Genomic DNA, 7,500 nt, shown 5'->3' with positions numbered 1-7,500 from the left:
GTACCAGATTATCGCTTAACCTAACTGTGGCTGTACCAGATTATCGCTTAACCTAACTGTGGCTGTACCAGATTATCGCTTAACCTAACTGTGGCTGTACCAGATTATCGCTTAACCTAACTGTGGCTGTACCAGATTATCGCTTAACCTAACTGTGGCTGTACCAGATTATCGCTTAACCTAACTGTGGCTGTACCAGATTATCGCTTAACCTAACTGTGGCTGTACCAGATTATCGCTTAACCTAACTGTGGCTGTACCAGATTATCGCTTAACCTAACTGTGGCTGTACCAGATTATCGCTTAACCTAACTGTGGCTGTACCAGATTATCGCTTAACCTAACTGTGGCTGTACCAGATTATCGCTTAACCTAACTGTGGCTGTACCAGATTATCGCTTAACCTAACTGTGGCTGTACCAGATTATCGCTTAACCTAACTGTGGATGTACCAGATTATCGCTTAACCTAACTGTGGTTGTACCAGATTATCCCTTAACCTAACTCAATTTGCCCCTTAACCTAACTCAATTTGCCCCTTAACCTAACTCAATTTGCCCCTTAACCTAACTCAATTTGCCCCTTAACCTAACTCAATTTGCCCCTTAACCTAACTCAATTTGCCCCTTAACCTAACTCAATTTGCCCCTTAACCTAACTCAATTTGCCCCTTAACCTAACTCAATTTGCCCCTTAACCTAACTCAATTTGCCCCTTAACCTAACTCAATTTGCCCCTTAACCTAACTCAATTTGCCCCTTAACCTAACTCAATTTGCCCCTTAACCTAACTCAATTTGCCCCTTAACCTAACTCAATTTGCCCCTTAACCTAACTCAATTTGCCCCTTAACCTAACTCAATTTGCCCCTTAACCTAACTCAATTTGCCCCTTAACCTAACTCAAGTTGCCCCTTAACCTAACTCAAGTTGCCCCTTAACCTAACTCAAGTTGCCCCTTAACCTAACTCAAGTTGCCCCTTAACCTAACTCAAGTTGCCCCTTAACCTAACTCAAGTTGCCCCTTAACCTAACTCAAGTTGCCCCTTAACCTAACTCAAGTTGCCCCTTAACCTAACTCAAGTTGCCCCTTAACCTAACTCAAGTTGCCCCTTAACCTAACTCAAGTTGTCCCTTAACCTAACTCAAGTTGTCCCTTAACCTAACTCAAGTTGTCCCTTAACCTAACTCAAGTTGTCCCTTAACCTAACTCAAGTTGTCCCTTAACCTAACTCAAGTTGTCCCTTAACCTAACTCAAGTTGCCCCTTAACCTAACTCAAGTTGCCCCTTAACCTAACTCAAGTTGCCCCTTAACCTAACTCAAGTTGCCCCTTAACCTAACCCACGTTGTCCCTTAACCTAACCCACGTTGTCCCTTAACCTAACCCACGTTGTCCCTTAACCTAACCCACGTTGTCCCTTAACCTAACCCACGTTGTCCCTTAACCTAACCCACGTTGTCCCTTAACCTAACCCACGTTGTCCCTTAACCTAACCCACGTTGTCCCTTAACCTAACCCACGTTGTCCCTTAACCTAACCCACGTTGTCCCTTAACCTAACCCACGTTGTCCCTTAACCTAACCCACGTTGTCCCTTAACCTAACCCACGTTGTCCCTTAACCTAACCCACGTTGTCCCTTAACCTAACCCACGTTGTCCCTTAACCTAACCCACGTTGTCCCTTAACCTAACCCACGTTGTCCCTTAACCTAACCCACGTTGTCCCTTAACCTAACCCACGTTGTCCCTTAACCTAACCCACGTTGTCCCTTAACCTAACCCACGTTGTCCCTTAACCTAACCCACGTTGTCCCTTAACCTAACCCACGTTGTCCCTTTGCCTAACATAGTTCACTGCTCGGAATCTCTGGTGTCGTTGTTATCCTCATGTAGATGTCTTGCGAGTGTTGCTTACTTTCCACATATTCCCGCTATCCACTGTCAATTGTACTGCAATAGGACTATATCGGCCCCCCCCCCCTCCCTCTGTCCCTCTCTTTGTGTCTCTGTCCTCTCAAGCTGGTCGGTCTGGCGTTTGAGTGTTAAATGAGCCTCGCAGCTGTTCAGTTGCATTCAGATGTCGACGCCCTCAGTGTACGTCGTGGTATGGTCTGTGTCCATTGTCCGCTGATGTCGTACGCGTAACCCACACGCTGTACCGATCATCGGTCGTTACGTACAGAGTGAAGTAGTGTGATACGTGTGACCGTACGCTGGCTGTGCCCAACGGTGTCGAATCTCAATTTCCATATGTTGTGCTCGATGCTACTTGTCTCGTCTCCCAATAACAGCTAGGTTGCACTGTGGTACGCCGTAGAGGCGTGTGGGAGGAACGTACGAACGCATTGTATGTCACCCTGGGTCGCTGGGTGTGGTGGTGCGGTGAGTCAGGTCAGGTCAGGTCAGGTCAGGTCAGCGTGAGCCGTCTGATGTAGTGACGCGTGTATTCCGACTTTGTCGTATTGCCTCACACAAAGTGCTACCCTGGTGGACCGCGTTCCATATCTGGGACATGCCGCAGATGCCGGTTGACAGTGGATCGCGGAAGGGACATCGCATACGTGCGCGGGCCACCTTCCACGTGTTCTCTTCTGCACATGTCGCAGTGTGTATGTGGTCTGATGTAGCGTGTCGTGACACATGACATCCTGGCATGCAAGAATTGTTGAATTCGCAAATGTAGGTGGACATCTACGTTTACTGCCCAAGATACGCAAATGAACTGGAAATCCGTTGTTGAGCGGTTGTTCACGCTGGAGGTGAATCTGTAATGGCGACGATCGGTACAGCTATTAACCGGTTGTTTCAGCGGTACCCGCCACATCCACACACGTGACTAGGCCCATGTGGGTATGAAGCGATACGCGGCGGTGGCTTGGTGGGACTGTTCCCGGCCGGTGAAGGGGGGCCGCCCGGCGTGTTGGCCGCGCGCTGCGTGGGCGCACGCGCAACAGCCGGCTGGTGGGGGGCGCCGAGTGGCAGGAGCGCCAGCAGACGGGCCCGGCAGGCGGCGCAGCTACGCTGCGGCGCACCCTGCACGCGGCGCCTGGCGGCCAAAGTTGGTTCAGCCGAGCCCGGTGCGAAGCGCGGTGGACATCTGCAGTGTGCTGGTCTGATTGAGGACTGTGTGCGTTGAGGATGCGCCGCCGCCTGGCACTCGGCGCCGCGACGCCGTCTGCTGCTCGGTCGCCCCAGCGGTTCTCGCAGGTGGTTTGTATCGCAGTTGTGCGGACGTGTTGGCGCGTGCGCTGTGCTGGGAGAGTTCGCTTCTGCACCCAAGTGGGGCTTTGCCCTTGTGTGGCGCTGGCGTTGGAGCTGCCGGTCACCATAGGTGGCGCGTGTTGTCTCCCGCCGGCAATGCCACGACAGCACGCTCCCGGGCCTCTGTCGGCAGCGGCAAGCTCAGTTGGGAGCAAGGGTGTTTGCACTAAAACCGTCTACTCGCCTAACTCCGGGTGATTGCGCCTCTCTCGAAACCGACCAAGTACCTAGGACGGCGCTGCGCGCCGCCGGGACCTGAGAGGGTTTCGAGGTGTATCGTGCAGGGGAGCTCGGCCTCCTCCTGTTTGCAGAATAATTGAGCGGACGCTTGCGTGTTCGCGCGGGCCCCCGGGACACACTCCCGGGCGGCCGGCTGCTCAGCTCTAGTTGACGCAGCTCCCTGGTTGATCCTGCCAGTAGTCATATGCTTGTCTCAAAGATTAAGCCATGCATGTCTCAGTACAAGCCGCATTAAGGTGAAACCGCGAATGGCTCATTAAATCAGTTATGGTTCCTTAGATCGTACCCACGTTACTTGGATAACTGTGGTAATTCTAGAGCTAATACATGCAAACAGAGTCCCGACCAGAGATGGAAGGGACGCTTTTATTAGATCAAAACCAATCGGATTGGCTTGTCTGGTCCGTTTGCCTTGGTGACTCTGAATAACTTTGGGCTGATCGCACGGTCCTCGTACCGGCGACGCATCTTTCAAATGTCTGCCTTATCAACTGTCGATGGTAGGTTCTGCGCCTACCATGGTTGTAACGGGTAACGGGGAATCAGGGTTCGATTCCGGAGAGGGAGCCTGAGAAACGGCTACCACATCCAAGGAAGGCAGCAGGCGCGCAAATTACCCACTCCCGGCACGGGGAGGTAGTGACGAAAAATAACGATACGGGACTCATCCGAGGCCCCGTAATCGGAATGAGTACACTTTAAATCCTTTAACGAGTATCTATTGGAGGGCAAGTCTGGTGCCAGCAGCCGCGGTAATTCCAGCTCCAATAGCGTATATTAAAGTTGTTGCGGTTAAAAAGCTCGTAGTTGGATTTGTGTCCCACGCTGTTGGTTCACCGCCCGTCGGTGTTTAACTGGCATGTATCGTGGGACGTCCTGCCGGTGGGGCGAGCCGAAGGGGTGCTTTCGCGTCCCGAGGCGGACCCCGTTTAAATCCTACCAGGGTGCTCTTTGTTGAGTGTCTCGGTGGGCCGGCACGTTTACTTTGAACAAATTAGAGTGCTTAAAGCAGGCAAGCCCGCCTGAATACTGTGTGCATGGAATAATGGAATAGGACCTCGGTTCTATTTTGTTGGTTTTCGGAACCCGAGGTAATGATTAATAGGGACAGGCGGGGGCATTCGTATTGCGACGTTAGAGGTGAAATTCTTGGATCGTCGCAAGACGAACAGAAGCGAAAGCATTTGCCAAGTATGTTTTCATTAATCAAGAACGAAAGTTAGAGGTTCGAAGGCGATCAGATACCGCCCTAGTTCTAACCATAAACGATGCCAGCCAGCGATCCGCCGCAGTTCCTCCGATGACTCGGCGGGCAGCCTCCGGGAAACCAAAGCTTTTGGGTTCCGGGGGAAGTATGGTTGCAAAGCTGAAACTTAAAGGAATTGACGGAAGGGCACCACCAGGAGTGGAGCCTGCGGCTTAATTTGACTCAACACGGGAAACCTCACCAGGCCCGGACACCGGAAGGATTGACAGATTGATAGCTCTTTCTTGATTCGGTGGGTGGTGGTGCATGGCCGTTCTTAGTTGGTGGAGCGATTTGTCTGGTTAATTCCGATAACGAACGAGACTCTAGCCTGCTAACTAGTCGCGTGACATCCTTCGTGCTGTCAGCGATTACTTTTCTTCTTAGAGGGACAGGCGGCTTCTAGCCGCACGAGATTGAGCAATAACAGGTCTGTGATGCCCTTAGATGTTCTGGGCCGCACGCGCGCTACACTGAAGGAATCAGCGTGTCTTCCTAGGCCGAAAGGTCGGGGTAACCCGCTGAACCTCCTTCGTGCTAGGGATTGGGGCTTGCAATTGTTCCCCATGAACGAGGAATTCCCAGTAAGCGCGAGTCATAAGCTCGCGTTGATTACGTCCCTGCCCTTTGTACACACCGCCCGTCGCTACTACCGATTGAATGATTTAGTGAGGTCTTCGGACTGGTACGCGGCATCGACTCTGTCGTTGCCGATGCTACCGGAAAGATGACCAAACTTGATCATTTAGAGGAAGTAAAAGTCGTAACAAGGTTTCCGTAGGTGAACCTGCGGAAGGATCATTACCGACTAGACTGCATGTCTTTCGATGTGCGTGTCGTGTCGCGCAACACGCTACCTGTACGGCAGTGGCCGTGCGCCGCGTGCGGAACCACGCGTGCCTCTCAAAACTAGCGGAAGTGTTGTTGTTGTGTGGTACGAGCGCTGAAGCTCTGGAGCGGCTGGCCTGCGGTACCTGGCGCCTGGCGCCGGTTTTGAATGACGTTCGCCCGAGTGCCTGTCCGCTCCGGTGTGGAGCCGTACGACGCCCATCGGCTGTGAGGCCGTTGGACACAAAAAAATAGTGGAACAGGGGCCGTCAGACGCCTCAGTCCCGCAAATGCTACTGTCTTGAAAGAGACAGTGGGAGACTGAAAAGGAAAAGATCACCCAGGACGGTGGATCACTCGGCTCGTGGGTCGATGAAGAACGCAGCAAATTGCGCGTCGACATGTGAACTGCAGGACACATGAACATCGACGTTTCGAACGCACATTGCGGTCCATGGATTCCGTTCCCGGGCCACGTCTGGCTGAGGGTCGGCTACGTATACTGAAGCGCGCGGCGTTTGTCCCGCTTCGGAGACGTGGGAGTGTCGTGGTCGCCTGTGTGGCCGGCCGCGTCTCCTTAAACGTGCGATGCGCGCCCGTCGCCTGGCGGTTCGCATACCGGTACTTTCTCGGTAGCGTGCACAGCCGGCTGGCGGTGTGGCGTGCGACACCTCGTACAACGACCTCAGAGCAGGCGAGACTACCCGCTGAATTTAAGCATATTACTAAGCGGAGGAAAAGAAACTAACAAGGATTCCCCCAGTAGCGGCGAGCGAACAGGGAAGAGTCCAGCACCGAACCCCGCAGGCTGCCGCCTGTCGTGGCATGTGGTGTTTGGGAGGGTCCACTACCCCGACGCCTCGCGCCGAGCCCAAGTCCAACTTGAATGAGGCCACGGCCCGTAGAGGGTGCCAGGCCCGTAGCGGCCGGTGCGAGCGTCGGCGGGACCTCTCCTTCGAGTCGGGTTGCTTGAGAGTGCAGCTCCAAGTGGGTGGTAAACTCCATCTGAGACTAAATATGACCACGAGACCGATAGCGAACAAGTACCGTGAGGGAAAGTTGAAAAGAACTTTGAAGAGAGAGTTCAAAAGTACGTGAAACCGTTCTGGGGTAAACGTGAGAAGTCCGAAAGGTCGAACGGGTGAGATTCACGCCCATCCGGCCACTGGCCCCCGCCCTCGGCAGATGGGGCCGGCCGCCCGCGCGGAGCAATCCGCGGCGGGGTCGTGTCCGGTTGCCTTTCCACTCGCCGCGGGGTGGGGCCGTTCCGGTGTGCGGTGGGCCGCACTTCTCCCCTAGTAGGACGTCGCGACCCGCTGGGTGCCGGCCTACGGCCCGGGTGCGCAGCCTGTCCTTCCGCGGGCCTCGGTTCGCGTCTGTTGGGCAGAGCCCCGGTGTCCTGGCTGGCTGCTCGGCGGTATATCTGGAGGAGTCGATTCGCCCCTTTGGGCGCTCGGGCTCCCGGCAAGCGCGCGCGGTTCTTCCCGGATGACGGACCTACCTGGCCCGGCCCCGGACCCGCGCCGCTGTTGGCTCGGGATGCTCTCGGGCGGAATAATCGCTCCCGTCAGCGGCGCTTCAGCTTTGGACAATTTCACGACCCGTCTTGAAACACGGACCAAGGAGTCTAACATGTGCGCGAGTCATTGGGCTGTACGAAACCTAAAGGCGTAATGAAAGTGAAGGTCTCGCCTTGCGCGGGCCGAGGGAGGATGGGGCTTCCCCGCCCTTCACGGGGCGGCGGCCTCCGCACTCCCGGGGCGTCTCGTCCTCATTGCGAGGTGAGGCGCACCTAGAGCGTACACGTTGGGACCCGAAAGATGGTGAACTATGCCTGGCCAGGACGAAGTCAGGGGAAACCCTGATGGAGGTCCGTAGCGATTCTGACGTGCAAATCGATCGTCGGAGCTGGGTATAGGGGCGA

General features: G+C 54.5%; 3 non-coding genes across 3 annotated transcripts in view; all 3 read left to right on the top strand.

The window, feature by feature from the left end:
* Positions 1–3,659: 3,659 nt before the first annotated feature.
* On the top strand, positions 3,660–5,552 carry LOC126327820 (small subunit ribosomal RNA). Its single transcript, XR_007561501.1, has one exon. It is a non-coding gene; the product is annotated as a small subunit ribosomal RNA (ribosomal RNA).
* A 361-nt stretch (positions 5,553–5,913) lies between these two features.
* LOC126327768 (5.8S ribosomal RNA) lies at positions 5,914–6,068 on the top strand. The gene has a single exon (XR_007561455.1). It is a non-coding gene; the product is annotated as a 5.8S ribosomal RNA (ribosomal RNA).
* Positions 6,069–6,256: 188 nt separating this feature from the next.
* LOC126327743 (large subunit ribosomal RNA) overlaps positions 6,257–7,500 on the top strand; it is a 4,222-nt gene continuing 2,978 nt past the window's right edge. The window contains exon 1 of the ribosomal RNA XR_007561430.1: positions 6,257–7,500. This exon is cut by the window's right edge and continues 2,978 nt beyond it. This is a non-coding gene — a ribosomal RNA (large subunit ribosomal RNA).

This window comes from Schistocerca gregaria, unplaced genomic scaffold, assembly GCF_023897955.1.
Source record: "Schistocerca gregaria isolate iqSchGreg1 unplaced genomic scaffold, iqSchGreg1.2 ptg001059l, whole genome shotgun sequence".
Lineage (NCBI taxonomy): Eukaryota > Metazoa > Arthropoda > Insecta > Orthoptera > Acrididae > Schistocerca > Schistocerca gregaria.
The sequence above is the reverse complement of the archived record's forward strand: the minus strand, read 5'-3'. Positions and strand labels throughout refer to the sequence as shown.